Source organism: Balearica regulorum, chromosome 7, assembly GCF_011004875.1.
Source record: "Balearica regulorum gibbericeps isolate bBalReg1 chromosome 7, bBalReg1.pri, whole genome shotgun sequence".
NCBI lineage: Eukaryota > Metazoa > Chordata > Aves > Gruiformes > Gruidae > Balearica > Balearica regulorum.
Window position 1 is genome coordinate 26843077 of NC_046190.1, and position 17705 is coordinate 26860781.

Here is a 17705-nt window from a genome sequence, read left to right on the forward strand (position 1 = left end):
ATAATAATTCTCGACTGTTGGCCTTTTCCCCTCTACCTCTCAAAAACAAAGCCTGACTTGGAATTAAAAGGCAAAAAAAAAATATTCTGAATGAATTTAGAATTTAAAAATAAATAGTATGAGTGCATTGTTGCCAAGTGGAATTTGGAATCAATACATAAAATATTTCTTGTTAAACATGAAACAGAAACAGCAATGAAACTTCACTTAGACCATAATGAAATGTAGGAATTCTTTAGGGTTTACTAAAAAGTTTTTGGGTTTGGTTGGGGTTTTTTTTCATACTTTTGGTTTTTACTGTGAATTGTGAATTTCAGGTAACTAATGAGAAGAAGGTCATAATTTTCATTATATTCCATGTGGAATATATGCAAAATTAACTCTACATGAGTTTGAGTCAATTGATGCTATTGTAACTGGTTGCCCAAAAGCTCAGTTATATTCTTAAATTTTCTGGTGTTTCATAAAGATTAGTAAAGCTTCCAGTGAAATCAGTGAGAAATTCAAGCCGGGATTAAAACTTTGGAAGCATGTTATGGTTTTTTTCTTATTTTGTATTTCAGTAATAGCAAGGCATAAGATGCAAATTAGATCATATTCTAATTCTGGGGCAATCAAACGCTCTCTGGAATCCTGTCAGAGTTCCCACTTGTGGGATTCTTCAGCTCATCATCCATGGCAACAAAAGCATCCTGTTGCCTGGTTTTGCTCAAATGTACAGCATGCCACAGCAAGGTGGCATGTCATGACTTTTCCAACAATGAAGGAAATAAAACTAAAACTGAGGATAACGTTAACCTTGATGATTATGAGGGATTAATGCCCTTAGGAGTCAACGATGTGAGAATGTCTAGAAGAACTGAATTTTAAAAGTTACAATATTGCCAAATGTCCTCTAATGAAAAATGTCAACCACAGCAGACTGATCGTTTTGTCTTTATATTGGATCCACCCTCCAACCTCTTAATCAAATTTGCGTGTTTAGACTGGAAGCGTTTTGGGGCAGACTCCAATCTCTTGACTTGCCTGTGAGGCACCTAATGCATGTCAGGCACCCAGTAAAAACAATAACACCAAGATTCAGTATCCTTCTCTTTATATTTCCAGAAACACGTGAGCCAGAATTAGAAATCTGAGCCTATCAAAATTTATAGGGTCATGTTTGGATAAGGATTTTTGAACACTTACTAAATAATTCCATTAAGTAATACTCTGTTCTGACTGAAATCTCATTTTGTCAATACTGTCATTAATAACACCTGATAGAAAAAGTAGGAAGATCTCTTCCTAAGTTGATTGTGCGTGGGTTTACATATTTTGATGAATAATATACAGCTATTTTCATTTATACATATATTTTAATTGTTTCCGGTATAGTGTTACTGACACCTTTTGTCAATGTCCTTACCAAATGCTGTGCATCCATAAAACATTCTATATTTTCCATGCAATCTTAAAAAAAAAGAAGCTGAGAAAGAAAAACAGAAACATTATTTTGCTGAGATTAAAGTGTGTGAACAGTATACTGTCTGCAGTTACAGTTTCTCTGTTTTTGAAAAAGTTTTACGAGAACTAGAGAAGTAGAGGTGTGTGAAAGGATGATCAAAGGTCTGGAAGAGCTTTCAAAAAAAGATTAAATAGGCTAGGATTCTTCAGTTTGGAAAAGAAACCAGTGAGGGGGGATATAACAGTGGTCTATTAAATCCCAACCAGTGTGGAGAAGTGACCAGAAAATTATCCTTTGCTGTCTCTTCTAATACAAGAACTAACTGGCCTCAAGTAATGACAGGGTCAAAACAGCAACAGACGATGTTTCTTACTGTAAGGCATATGACAGAGAGGCTTCACTGTAGGATCCTTTGGACGTTAAAAGTTTACATCATTTTAAAAAGTCATGCAGACACATGACTGGAAGAAAACTCTGTTTTTTATTATTTAAACACAGAAATATTTCCTCTAGCTCAGAAAGTCCCTAAACTGCAAAAACTACTGAATGCCAAGAGATTATATCAGAGATATCACTGCATGTTTACCCTGCAAAGACATTTGCCTTTGGCCACCATGGCAGGCAGGACAGTGGGCTCAGTGGATGATACGGTGCAGTACAGTATGTCTCAGTGACTGAGGGAGTGACAGGGAGCCATGGACTCCTACCCCTGTCACTTAAACTAGGGTAATGCAACTGAGTAAGTGAAAGCGTGAAGAGGTAGTCTGTGAGAGAGGAAGCATGAACCTCATAACAGAGTAACTCTGCAAAACAGTAGATCTCCACCATGTCGTCCATGTAAGCTAATGATTTCCATCATTACAGGAGACGTGAAAAGTGTGGTAGGGAAAGGCTCTGCTTATGAGTAGTATTGGATTTTATATGTAAGATAAATGTATGTGTGTCAGTTTATTATAATCTGTCTAAATGAAACTCTGCATTGACCAATATTTTTATTTTCTGCAGTGATCCTCTTCACTGGTGCATATGTAAAAAAAATTGGATTAGATGATCCTTGCTTCACATTTATCTTCCTGTGCATTTTATGGTTATAACAGTCAAGGGCAATAGCACCAGAGATAGTGTAATATTTTGAGGAAACGGGGAGAAAAGTAGAAAATATATTAGGATTTGGACTGGAGTTCCTGCATCCTTAAATGACTAAGATCCCATAAATATTTCCTGTTTGTCCAGCAGCTGCAGAAATTAGTAAGGTTTTCCCCACCCATTTATTTTAAGCCTTCACAGTGCCATCCCTTCCCCATGAACTGTATTTAAAATGTAAATAAAAAGAAGGCTTTTAGGAGATTTAACTATTTCCCTTGGTATTTAAATTATTCAATTATAACTAAAGCTATTAAAATACAGTTAATTAAAATGGTTAGATTGTTTTCCTTTGCACTGATCACAGCATTGCCCTACTTCTCCCTCTAGCTGTTTAATTCCTATTAAAAATGATAATGCTTTGCTTTATTCATAAACGCAGTAACCTTACGTACGTTCTTCAAGTGATCTCTATGGTACAAACCGTGCTGGTTTTCTTCTTTTCTAGCAGTGAAGCGGAAATTCTGCTGTAGTCTTTGGGGGTTTAATCAGCAGTAAGAGGACTCAGAATTTAAACATTAGCATTACCAAGTCACGAGAAATAGCACAGCTCCCAGTAAAAAGCATTGGTTTTATTTTGATGCAATATAACGTCATTAGGGACAGTAGGAGAACCCCGGAGGTTAATAAAAGGTAGAACGTAAATAAAGGTTTCATAACTCGCAATATAAAATTACTAGATCTACACTTTTAAATATTTTATCTGAATAGTTTCACGACACTCTGTTGGGAATAACAATCCAGCTGAAGTGTGGAGGGGTAAGTGCTTTAAAAATATAAAAGATGCCAAGGCAAGTTCATCTCATCTCATCTTTATCTTCACAGATAAGGAGGAGACAAATCTACCCCTCTGTTTTTTTGCATTACAGTTAGAACATTACAATCCTTCTTTCTTCCCCAAGGTCATAGGGACCTTTCTTGTAAGGTGCTTCTTGTCTCCTTTGGGACGCAAAGTTAAGTTATAGTGAAGTGAGGAGATTGCGATAATGTCACACTCTCACTGAATAACAGGGTTTTCTAAGGTAAAGCCCAAAGAAGCTCCTTTCAGCAGTTTACATAGCTTTGCATGGAGTTGTGTAGTTCAAGACAAATGTCTGTGGAGGCACAACAGATGTTATGCAGCTACCATAACAGTAGTGACATCAAGTAAAGATGATTGTGGTGGGCCAGGAAGGTCAGACCTTGATGCATCTTTGATCACCAAAGCACCAAGGAGCTATACACATAAGGCCACGTCCCCAGTGTTGATTTTTTTTTTCTTGCCTTGTTGGGGAAGCGTCACAGGGAGGGATGTGGATATGTTTGTTAAAGAAGGAAGAGCCCTAAGTAATTTAGTATTTTTTCATCTCTACTGTGAGTGTCTGCACAGAGGGAGAGCATACAGCCTGGGAATATAACAGTTTATGTGATTTACAGTTGTAGGCCATTGCTGAAATCCCAGCTCCGCTGGAGCAGATAGCAGAACTCCTTTGGATTTCAAATTGGCCACTCTTGCTTATTTTCATGTAATATCAATTTCACAAGAAGACACTTTCTCTTCTGTGTTTCTCAAGGGCATTGAAGGCTTTAGATATAGCTACAAACCACAAGCCTAATAAACATCATTTGCCATACACAGGACTGACTGAAATAACAATGTTATTGGGAAACTATGCAATGATTCAGTCTGTCTCCTGCTGTATGACAGAGAATAGGTAATGCATGGGGCAATGGCAATGAGTGCGCTACGGGCTGCTCAGCATATGTATGAACTGGATGGGAGAGCTAAAAGGCTAATTTGAGGCTTCCTGATGTAGCACATTGGTAGGAAAAGAGTTCAAATAATATAGTCAGTTTAGTTTCCACCCGGAACAAACTTAGGACAAGTTCAGTTTGTTATGGTTGATGGAAAGTTGATGAAAATTCAGGTGTTGTTGCTGATTTTAGTTCTGTTATCTGCAGGAGAGGTATTGCTTGATTATGAGCCATCATTGACCATAACAGGAGTGGAAATGGAGGAACATGGTCAATAACCTAGAGAACAAACAGGAGGCTTGGCTAGAATTCAACAACTTCTGGTATTTCAGCCTATGCTAAACTTTTAACTTTTAACCTAAGAAAGAAATGTTTGTTTCCTACAATCCTACCTGTTTTTCTGTTGTATGACTTCTTTTCAAACTGAGAGCGCCATCTCAGTGGAATTTAGCAAGGATGGGGTCATTTGCTTAGCCTAACTCTGTATCTCTCTTTCCATATGACTTAGATTTTCACACAGTAAAATTATTCAACTGCCTCTTGCATGAGGGCTTCAGACATTTTTCCTAGGTACCCTTGCATGTGTCTGAGTCTTTGAGGAGTCTTAAAAAACAATTGTCAGTGGTACTGCTTCCAAGACTTAACTCCAAGCCCAGGTCCAGTATTCAAGACAGCAATACTGGGATTTCCTACGTCTCAAAAGTAAAACATAGTTGACAGCTTCAAGGAAATTTTTTTCTTAGTTGAAAATCAAATTTTCAGTAAAAGATAGTAGAGGCTTTTATGCTCCGTAATGTTACGTTATACTAAATAGTTTAACTAGGTACGTCCAATTCTGTTTCCATTTTGTCCTCCTTGTAATTGAAGTTCTCAACCAAGGACTCTAAATTTGTCTAAGGGTTCAGTGAGTACTATCAAACAAACCAGTGATTCTGAAATATTCCACGGAATATGGCCATTCACTTATTTATTTAGTGGAGCCTCCTACAGACACATATGCTTATTGATTTCTGATAAGGTGTGTACATGGAAAAATAGATACTGCTTCTAAAGTGTTTTTTTATTCACACAATCCTTTACTGAGAGGCTTCATAAGAGATTCCCTCTCTTTCCTTAGCTAGACCATTACAGTTACAGTTATTACCAGCTCTCAAGTTTTCTGTCCACTGATTTAGTTAGCATGACTGATGCAGCTGGACCTGTGCGTCTGGAAATCCTTTGTCGTACAAATATGCTTAGCTCTTTGTTGTATTAAATATTCCATAGCACATCTCCTTTACTAAAAGGAATAGCAGAAGTAATTTAAATGTATTTTTCTAGACAAGAAATTATAATTGTTATGCTGAGGGTTTATCACAGAATTTTGGTTATGGACTTTTTATATGACTGTGATCTCATTTGTTGAGTAGATGGTTGTGTTGATACAGTTCTTGAGATATCAGTTTTTCACTGGCATAAATCCGTCTATTTAAAATGGTGGATTCCTGTTTTATACTAAGACTGGGGTCCTCATAGTCCTCCATTTGTTCTATTACTATTCTTCTATGTCCATTACTAGACATGGGAAAGAGTCTGTATAGAATTCAGAGGAGGAACTTTTAGTTCCTGCTGTAGTTTGTGAGCAGTTTAAATGGCATAAGTATATCAAGTCTAACTTTTCTTACAAAGCTAAAAAGTCCACCACCTTCATTTGTAAAATGCAATATTAAAGTAAAAAAGACAGAGGGTGACTGATAGACACGCAATAGTAAAAGTATTAGACCAAACCAAATTTTAAACTTCATACTGCATTCACATCTTCTGCATTCTTTTAAGTACTCCTAATACAAGCAGCCAGTCTTTTGCTGCTCTGTTGCCACACTGTCTCTTCTTATTTATTCCTGTTATGAATGAGTAAAATTTGCTGCACAAAGAATTCTGGGTCGAGGTGCAGGTTAAATCATTGACCAGTACAAAAGACTGGCCAGTTAATTTTGAAGTTATTGTTCCTTGATCAATTTGCTATTGATGGGGTAAAAGCAAGATAGAGCTTCAAATACTATCATCTTGAAATTGAGTCAATATTAATTATAATTTCATCCACAAATCTTATATTTGGGGCAGGTTTAGGAAATACTGTAATTTTGCATAAGCTATAAAACAATCCTAATTTGTAAAAGATTTTCAAGCATTTCTCATGATATAGGACATAATTCCTAGGATCTTGTCTATATCATTACTTTTTATAGTGCCAAGTTCATTAGTTGTTTTTTTTTTATTATTATTATTAGTTTTAGAATGCTAATGGGTGTCTTTGCAGGTGCAGAATAACTGCTTCTTGGAGATGGCAACATTTTATTGCAGGTGACTGATTCCCTATTACATTGTTGTTTTGTGGTAAAAACAAAGTGAATCACTCAAAAAAGGTCTTGAAATCTGGAATGGAGAACAGTTTTCCTCCAATTGAATGTACACAAAGTAAGAGCTCAGGTGTTAAGTTGCATGAAAGAAGATCATAAAGCCTATTCAAATGTATGCCACAATGACTGAGCACACCCCCACCTTATCTTGTTTAATCCTGAGAAGCATAAGGACTGCACATCAGTTATAACCGCAGCTTATCCTGACTCTTAGGATGCATTCATCCCATGTATACTCTTTGACATCTGTCATAAGGTTATGTAAAAGTTTCCGATGACATGCCTGACTGCTAATCTTGGATCAGGGTCAATTCCAGTCATCGTTCCATGCAGTGAGAGTAGGGTGGTTGTTCCCTTTGTGTACGGTCAAGCCCAGTATCGTTCATGTATGCAGTGCCAGCATTCTGTTCTTGAATACTGCTCTGTCATATATATATTTATTTTTATTTTTATTTTTTTGGTCTTGTGTGGCATACATATTTATTTAACATCATTCTGTGACCTCATTATTTGTATGACAAATCAAAGTGTATGAGTCATTAGAAAGTCTTTACAAGTAAAAAATCATCAAAATCTTAAAAACTACCACTTAGTAATCAAATCAAATTTTTCAAAATTCAGCTTGACATATATAAGTTTGTGACGCCCCATTTAGCACTTGTCACATTTCACATATTTTTCATGAGTCCAAACGATACTCATTTTACTCCTAAATCTTATTTTATATAGGAAAACCTGTTCAGAATCTGATATTATTTGTATGTAGCAAAAGTTAACAGTTAGAATTCTGAACTCTAGGCAAATACTGATATCATAGAGTCAGCACTAGAGCAGTCTGAATATAGTGTTGTAGGAATACTTCTTTTTTTTCCTTGGCTATTTATTTGTTTGAATATTAGAAAGACTTTTAAGGATACCCCAGTATTCTTTTTCAAGAACAAGCGCCTGTATTGTTCCTACAGTTTTAAAAGAAATATCACAGGAGAGTCATGGAGGGCGAATTTCTAATTTAGAATCATGTTTATTCCAAGTAGCTGATACTAAGTGACATGGTTACTTAATCAAGGATGCTTGTGACCCATATGTCCAGTCAAAATGAACAATGACTGAGATACCAAGAACTGTTCACAGAAATTATGTCATGAATAATTAATATGGTCTAGAATATGGAAATCTCTACAAAAGCAATTCGCTGATAGAAATAGCAGAGAAAAAAGCCTGACCTGCACATGATACCATATTTCTAGAGAGCCTTGATGGTGCCACATTAAAAAAAGCTAGCAGTAACAGATGTTCACTCTCATTCCAAATCCAAGTTAGAAGAAGCCTGGAGCAGGTGTCATTTTTCTCCTCCCTTGCTACAAGTCTAGGTCTAACCACTGGCATTTGACATGAATTCAAACTAGGGACCTGCAAAGTTAAAATTACGAACATATATGTGAGCTGAAACAGCCAGCACTCTTTGCATGGAGTTGTATAAAACTTATATTCATGTGGACAGTCGGTGACTGCACCATTCAGTAACTGTGTCATTCTTTGATAAATGGAAGTGTAAAGCTGACCAAAGCATCAGGTTTTTATTTTAAAAGAAATATCACCATTTTAAAGTTTCAATTTAGATATAAAGTAGAAATTTTTCAGAAAAATGTAATTTGACAATTAATACTTTTATGTTAATTTTTACTTTACAGTATAAATTAAACTGATTATTAAGGAAATGTCAAACTAATTAAACAAAACCAAACCAAATATCAAAAAAACCCTTGAGTCTAGAAAAAAGATAATTGTTTCACTCAGTATGAAATGGCAATTTCCCAACTCTTCTTTCATTACAAAGACAGTAATAAAACAATGACAGTAATAAAACATTTTGTGACATTACTACATTGTGAAATGACATAAAAATAATAACAAGTATATAGAAGGTAAAAATGCATGACTACTAATGTTTCGCACACAGGAATTAAAAATTAACATCATCTCACCATATTTTTATGCAAGTGGCGTTCAAGAAAATTCTTAGTGGTGCTGTGAGGAGCAGCTGAAACTGGTTAATGGTAGACATTTGGGTACAGTACTGATCAGGCCACTGAATACTTTAATGTCTCCCTGCAAAGAAAGTCTAATTCATAGATCTGACTGGGTTTTTCATTGTGGGGCTTTTTTTGGTTGAAAATATTTATTCAACAAAGAGAAGAGCTTTTCTACACAAAATAGAAATTCTCTGTGGTATTGCTTTAAAAAAAAAAAAAAAAGATAAATGCGTAAGTTTGGGGTTTTTTTAATCCCCTTGAACCTGACATATGTACAACTGTAACCACTTCTACACAGGTGTGTCCAAAGAGGATAGCGAGGCACAGGACAAAAACCTCCTCATAGGCATGCACCAGTCAGAGTTAATATCCCACCGCGCTGTTCTGAGCCAGAGTGAACAGCTATGTCAGAGTCCCAAAAACGCCTGGAGAGAGAGGGAGGCACACCTTATATCTGACAGCCTGCAGTGTCAAGCAGTGACATATTACAAGCATATTCTCCAAGGATGTTGTGAGCTGCTGCTAGACATGCTGTTCGAGTAATCCAGGAGGTGTTTTACTTAAGCCCACACAGCTACCGCTGGGCTAGCCTAGTGAATTGCTACCCCCTAATTTTCTCTCTTTAGTACCACTAAATGACCACAGGTTAGTCCCCACGTGACTTGGAAATTTTCTATTATCTTTCCACTCCAATACTGTGCAATAAAATCTTTTGTTTAACTTGTAGCTGCACTGGGTTTGCCTCTGTAGTAGCAAGGTATTTTCAAGTCTCTCTCCCTTTCTCTTCCCTTTGGGCCAGTATGCAAATTCACCTTGTGTAACTGCTCTGTGACTCACTCTCCCACTTGCAAGATCTTTGTGGTGGGCCCTGCTGGCTCTCAGTTAACTGTCTCTGCTACACTGGCACATTCTTATGCTCTTCTTTGGATAGCCCTTATGTTCACAGGCATGATTTTTTTCCAGTGAACAAGTGTCACATTTAATTATAACACCCATTTCATTTTTCAAGACCTATAGCACAAACACCATGCAATGTACTGTCTGCAATTGTATCCTGTGTTAGTAAATCTGGTTATTCCACAGCCTCAATAGCAAAACCAGATCTCTTAATGTTTACATTTCTTTACTTAAACAGCGTTTACATGTCAAAACTGTAAAATGACAGACAAAGAAAACAAAAGACTTGTTATGTTGATCTCACTAATGGAATGCATGTCTCGTGTAAGGCTGAGAGAATGTGCTCCTTTTCTATCAATTGCTAATGTTTTGTTACATTTGTTTATTTAAATCATGCTACTTTTTTTCAAGAGAGAAACCCAGTAATTGTACAGTAATCATATTGCTTGTGATTGATTAGTGCTTGCCCTCTGCCTCATGATTATCGTTATAAGTGGAATGAAAACACTAGAAACCTTGCTTATTCGCCAAGCAAGAGGTAGAGCCCTTGAGGAAAGTTGTATAAATCAAGTGGACATTAAAGCCACAGTGTGTTTGAACGTTGCTGCCTGCAATTAATCTGGGTATGGAACAACTATTCCTTTTTTGAAAATACTACTTGTCACAGATTTTTTTTTAAATAAAAGCTTTGAAAAAGAAGTCCAAGTCTAAGAGACATTAGAGTGCTATGGAGTATTTAGGGGGAAAAGCTGAGCAGTTCTCTATTAAGTCCTCAGTGTGTGATCCAAATATGCTGTTCTTGATTATTCAGGAAAAGGGCTTATTATCAAGGGGTAGAGAAATAGAAAGGGAAAACATTTGTACATTTGTGCTTCATGAATTCAACTATGGACTCCTTTGTGGCTATGTCATCCGTGGACATTCTAAAAGACAGGTTTCATAAATAACTGTATCAGGCCAGCACCCAAAATTACCTTTAGGAAGGAAATAAAATTTATTTGTGGCAAACAAATTTGTACTCTTCTGGGTGAAAGCAGAAAGTACGGGGCCATTCAATCAAGGAACAGAAAATATGTCCCAGTTCTGAATCTCATATAGAATCTATGAAGAGTTTGCAAACAAATGCTAAGTATTCGTTGAATGATCTTAAATAATAATCTCTGAAAATTATGCTTTATCCAGAGACAATAGAGACATCATCTTCAATTTAGATTAAATCTGTTCTTCAGATTCCTTGCAAAAGAGCATCGGCTGCACTTGGCGCTGCTGGGAGGAGGGTAGAAAATATGCCTGTCAATCATACATGTAATTTCTGGTATTCAAGCTGTTCCAGGGCCACTTGGGACCCCAAAGTACTTTAGATGAGCATCAGAACTGCTCTAGCTCATGTCTTGCCATAAGACTTCATTTCAGCCCCTGGGGGTCTTTGTAACTTTTCTGTCACATTACTTTTTCCAGGGCCATCTATGCAAACCACACCCGCATTCTGAAAAACTCTCCAGAAGACCAAATCCACCCGTCATCAAAACAAAAAGAAACTGGAAAATGATCAAGAAATTTGCATTCTAAAGAAAAAAACTAAGAGCTAAAGCATTTCCAAGTAACAGACCCATCAGTCCCAGAGAAGACACTGACATCTTTTGTAAAGCATTCAAATCCTTGAACTAAGGCAGAAAAGTAGTGAAGAATGGAGGTTTGAGATCAATATATAGGAGATAACTTTCATGATTAATAAGACATGAAAATCAATTATAAACAATTAAAATATGTTAAAAGCTATAAATCCAGTTAATCAGGGCTGAGCAATGTGATTACTGGGAACAAATGATGGAAAATGAGACAGTACAAATTGACTAGAAAATGCAATAGTCTCCAAAAAATAATTTTTTTAAATTTTATATGAACAATAATGACATTTCAAAAAGGAATATGGTCATTCACAATTCATGATGGTATTTGAAGGAAATCAGGAAGTACTAAAACATACTCTCGACAACTGACTAAGTAGAACAAATTTTTAGAGTATGAGAAATTTTGGGTATTGTGAATCTCTCAGCAATGAGAGGGAGAGATTTGCTCTGAGGAAGTAAAAAGTAGAATAAAGAACTAAGGGATGAGATTTTTAAAGGTATGTAAAAGCTTTAGTCATCTAACTTAAACTGTGGAAAATATTGGTGATTAGAAAATACTCAGTATGGGACTTCAGCATTGGTAAAGGCAAATGATGTTTTAGTGGACCTGTTTAATCCATTTTCCAGGCACCTGTGCCTGGACCAACAGAATTAATCATGAAATTTTCTTCCTGCATTGGGCTGACCTCAGCTGACTATGATTAAAGTTTTATTCTTTCTGTTGGGTTGGAAACTGTCTCTGAAACCTAATGATGTAGACTAAAGTGTTCATACAAATTACTAACAATTCCTTTATGTTGATCCAAGTATGTAAATAAGGATCACTGTTAACAAAGGGTTGGTTTACTTCATTACTGTATGGGGGTTTTTACTACAACAGTACATTATTTTAAATTCTTTGCATCAGTGAGTTTTGACTTAACTAGGGGATTGTATTGAAGAAAGAGTTTCAGTTTCCTTGTTCCTCTGATTTTAATGAAAGCCAAAAAGCTAACCTCAATGACTAATACATGCCACTGCCCCTCTCCTCTGTAATGCTATCCTGGCACATTGCCTTGTATTCATATTTTTTTCTTTACTATTAATAAATACATGGGATTTAGTCAGTGAATGTTATAACAGATAGTTTGCTGCACAGCACTGCCTTATTTTCCTTTCTGATCCTAAAGGTTCACTGTGTGTGTAGTTAGCTTTCGCGTGGTAAGAAGTACTGACTTATAAAGGTGATAAACATAAATGGCATGTGAAGACCTTTCCTACACTTTGATTTTGCCATTGTTTTCATTACCAATGTAGCAGCAAGGTAAAAATCACTAACTGGCAGCACTAATACTAATATTAGTAATGTAATATTGGTAGTAATTAGGCTGGGGAATGGCATTGGAGAACCAGTGTGAATTGGCAGCCACCATTTCAGCAGGAAATTTTCTTCCATGTCTTTAGAATGTGGAAGAATTTTACAAATTCTTTATTTTCCTTTTGTTGTATTATGTAGTAAAAGCTTTTCTCCCTGACCCTGTCCGGGATTAAAGAGTCATCAAAGGGTGTGGTGAGCTTTGTAAATGATGGATAAGATTTCTTGAAATGGCTGCTTAAAGTTACACACATAGACCTCTATGTGGGTGAAAATGAAGTCATTTCAGAATGTAAACATCTAGCCCTTAACCAGCTTTCACTAAAAGTCAGTTCACATACCTTTTTTGATAACCTTGTCTGTATAATATGTTTTAGCTATATAGTATGACTATAAATGCATTATAATTGTCTATCTGCATTTTAAAAAGTTATTAGTGGTTTTGAGAAACATCCTTTTCGTGAATACTAAGACTCTCAAACCCATTTGTCACCTCTTAAAATATGAGCTACTCTTAATGGCTGACTCTGCAATTACAGTTATTAATTTGTCCATGACTTACACAATTATCATAGCTGCTGTATCAGGAACATCTCCAGATTCGAGGACTGTTCACATAACACCAAAAAGAAATGGATATAAGGTTTTGAATCTGTTTCACATTTACCATTTGAATTACTTATGATTAAGGTGTTTTATTTCAATTTTTTTCCTCCTTATTGAGACCCTAGAATGAATCATTATAACAGTCTGTGAAATTTGGTTATTAAGATGTTTGAAATCAGAGTTATTACTACCATCCTTTATGTGATCTTCAATTGAAAAGTCCAGTGCTAACACTGGAAATTTTCTTTCCACAGGCATATATTCTAGCAAGAACTACGGTATCATACATTGACATTAAAGTTCAACAAGAAATAGAAATTAATTTCATCAGCAGTTCTCCAGTTTTGCCTGTAATAATTACTCCTATTTTGACACAATACTGCAAAGATTAAACCATCACTAAGTTTTTAAGTTAGATCTGTTTTCTGTTTATATGATCGTTATCTCTCAAATTTACTACAAATTAGCCTTCAGGGAGCTAGAACAGATTACATTTGAATCTATTCCAACTTGAAAAATTGGTTAGGCACATGGTTAAATTCGTCCCTCTTCAGCAAAGTGTTTCAGTACACGCTTAGGGCACGGTGAGGACAGAGAGACATTAGTTATGTGCTAACAAATAAGTTATATTTGTGCCTGAGCACCTTGCAGAGTAGAGGTGGACTTCCAAAGTGAATGAAGTAGAATGAAACACCTCTATTGTTCCCCTGCATTAAAAACTGCTTTTCCAGCTTGTGCAAGTTCCACATAAAGGAAAAGGAAGCCACAGAATAGAATCCTATTCTCGGTAACCCATACAAACAAAACAAAAGAGCCCTCTAGTTTCATGCTGGAGTACACTAGATCTTTGAAATTACATTTCCCTCTCAGCCCAATCTTCTTGCTAATTTCCATGTACAGTTTATGTGCAGTAACTGAAATCAAAAGATATACTTTATACTTAATGCTCTTTTAAGTTGATATTTAAAACAACAACAAGAATTGCAACGACACAAGCTCTGTTTTTAAATTGAACAAAATAACTTACAAAAGGACAACTTTGTTTTGACTGGAGAATTTCTCTGCATGATTTAATCCTTGCAGATACTTATTTTTCTTGTTTTAAGATAATGTCTTGTTCTTTTTATCTACTAGGCAAGCTTCTCTTTTCTTGTGGAAGTATGTCTCATCTGTGTTGCAATGGAGTTGTACAAGAATACATTTGCATTAAAAATACAATTTTTGCTGACAAGTTTTTTTATCTGAAACAAACAAGAAGGTGCAGACCATTATATGTGCCCTTTTTTCCCAGGTTAATTGTAATAAGTGACCTACTAAAATCCTCACAGAGCAGAACAGAATTTCGTATAACTTGAAATGACAAAAAAATGCAAACTTCAAACTCAGTCACAAATTCATACGGAAAATCCATTCTTTTCTATTCTGTGACTCAATGTTACTGCATAACAGTGACTTTCATGGATGGTTTTGCTAATTCAAAGCAAGGAAAATGAAAATTTCAAAATGCTTCTTCCATCAGTGTGCCTTATTTTGGGTACAGGGCAGACATTTGAGTAGTTTAGATGCTGTCCCTGGCTCTTCTACAGACTTGCTGGCCATTTCATTCTGTCTCATTATCTGAGAGTCTTTTTTTTATCCATGCACTAAGTTTAAAACTGCTACTATCAAACTACTACTATTATACTCTGAGAATGAGACATATTAACATTATGTTCATTTCTTTGCTCTGCAGTAGTGTCAAGGCTTAGAAAGCCCCTATGAAACTTGCATCAGTAATTTATGTTGATGATATTTTAAAGCCAAACTCATTACTAGTAAAATATCATGCAACTCCTTTTCCTTTGGTGGTTTTCATTCATAGGAACAGAGATTGTGTCCATGATTTTCTTGAAACATGCTAAAATGGCAGTTCATGGATATCTGAAAAACAGTTTCTTGACCTGAAAATCCAGGATTACTCTTCTGTCCTGGAGACTGCCGACTCATTATTGTCGTAATCAGAGCGTGTGTAACTCAAAACTTGACTTAGATCAACACAGCTTTTGTTTTGAACCTTCCACACCACTAACATCTGTTCCGTTCAGTAAGCTTTTTCCATTTGGATCCTGAACAGCTCAGCCATCAGCTGTCCCTGGATCTTCTCCAGACTAACGCTGCCAGTAGCATGCGGTGTCCACCTCTCTGCACCTGTCTGCTCCTCCAGCCCAGAGCGGGCAGAGCAGCGAGGCAGCGCCTGTTAGTGCAGAGCAGGGCATGGCCACGGGCCTGACTGAGGTTGGCATCGTTGGAGTTCCCCAGGAGGGAGATGCAGCTCCTCTGAAGCCGGTCATTGCTAACAGTCCCAGCTGGTGATAAATCCCTGGGCAAGTTGCGGTCCAGTTTCTCTCCTGATCTGTATTATCGTGCTGATAACCTCCCTACCTTAAAGTATACTAATATGATTATTTTGCCAGTGGTATCTACACAGCCTATTTGGAAAACGGGGAGTAAAGCAAGATAAGATAAAGCCATCTTGGAGAGAAAAAACCCACATTTGCTTCAGACAGTGGAATTGGAAACCTCTGAAACAGCAGCTGACTAACTAACTGAGAGCAGGTAGTTGTAAATAAAATCTGGTAATTGCTGTCAGTTGGACCAATGACCTAAAAGTTTGCACAATCTGACCCAGTTTCCCTTGCACTAGTGCACTTGCACTATCATCTTTCCTGAACTATTATTCCCTTGCACAATGGTCGTGTTCAAAAGCCCAGCTCATGACTGTGTCCCTCTTGTGCTGGCAACTGTACGAACACAGTGTAGGGAGAAAATTTGCTTTTGGAGTGACCACTAACATCAATATTTTCAACATAGAGAATATGGATAACTTTCTAAAACTATTTTACTAAGTGAATCTGTTGCAAATTCTTTAAGCATCAAGTAACTAGTAACTAAATTTGCGGCAACAATTTGATGTTAATTCTTTAGCTTTAGAGTTCCTAATCCTTTTTTGCCATGTGTCTTTTAATTTCTCTTTGCAACAGCTCATCTCCCATTTTAAAAGTCTCCTTTAAGAGCTAACGTTAAAAACATTCGTGAACTGATGAATAGTTCTACATAATGCTGCTAATGATTACTTTTATATTATGCTTATTATTCATTTGTCAATGGCCTGATATCGTAGCCCAGATAAGAATATCAAACATCCCAAGTGTAGATATGTTTTGTCACTCATTGGTTGTTACAAACTACTGTCCAGTTCTCAGAAGCGAGGAGTGTTGGTGCCAATGTGCATTAGAAATATGCTGAAATTCCTTAGCTCAGTATACATTTTCTTAGTGTAGATGCACTTTTTTCTTTGTAAAATAGCAAGTTATGTTAGTGCAGAAACATCCGAGGTAAAACAAAACAAAAAATTTCGAAAGCATACAGAAGATATATAGGCCTGAATCTCTATGAACTTTATAAAAATGAGAGAGAATATAACATAGATGTGAGGGGTTCCAGTTCTAATTTATTATCATTTGCCTTGGTTTAAAGGATTCGTCAAAGCCCATGGCAACAGTGAGTTGTTTCTACTGTATCAGTTTAAAAACTTGTTTGAGAACAAAACAAAATGTTTTGTGAGGTTTTGAGGGTTAGGAAAGAGAAATTCTAAATTGTGCTCTAAGCCCCTGAGTGCAAGGTGATTCAAAGTTGGATTAATCTATTTAGGGTTTTTTGTGTTTTTTTTTTTTTTTTTTTTTTAATTAATGCCACTGTTCCAACTCTTGGCAGAAATCTTTTGGAGTAGACAAAGACACTCCTTATAGACATGTCCTAAATTTTAGGTTTTTTCAAGTTACCTCAACATATGAGGTGTGTTAACTCCTGTTTTCATGTCCTCTCTTTTTAAACGATAAATGGCAGAATAGTCTGGAAAATATGTATTACTACTAGCCTGCAGTAGCCTCTAGTGGCCTGAGGCAACTGGTTGTATGCAATATACAAATGCTGCTAGCACCCATGGCTTTTCTTTTGTAGCTACACATACGTTAAATATATATTTATATCTGCTGTATTTGAGATAATACCTGGTCTGGGGCCAGTGTAATGCAAGAGAAAAGAAAGTTTCAGGTACATTTTCAGCAGAGCAGGAAAACAAGTCTGAATTTATATTTCTGTTTATCAGGCTTGAGCTACAAGGCCTATCCTGAAGATGTAGTCAGCATAACAGAAAGGATGTTAATTCTGCATGAGGGTCCACGCTTGGTCATGGCTTTCAGGTCAACCAAATGTAAATTGAGGATGACTGAGCATTTTTCTGCTGAAATCAAACTACTATCTTGTTTTTGAACCACTGAATCAGAGCCAAATAGAAAGCTTCCACTCTTGAATTTATATCATGATGGCTAACCCTTTCCTTCATTTTCCTCATGGTAGAGATATTACATTATGGATTTTAAAAAAACACTGATTAGTGGAAATACAATAGCTGACAGCTTT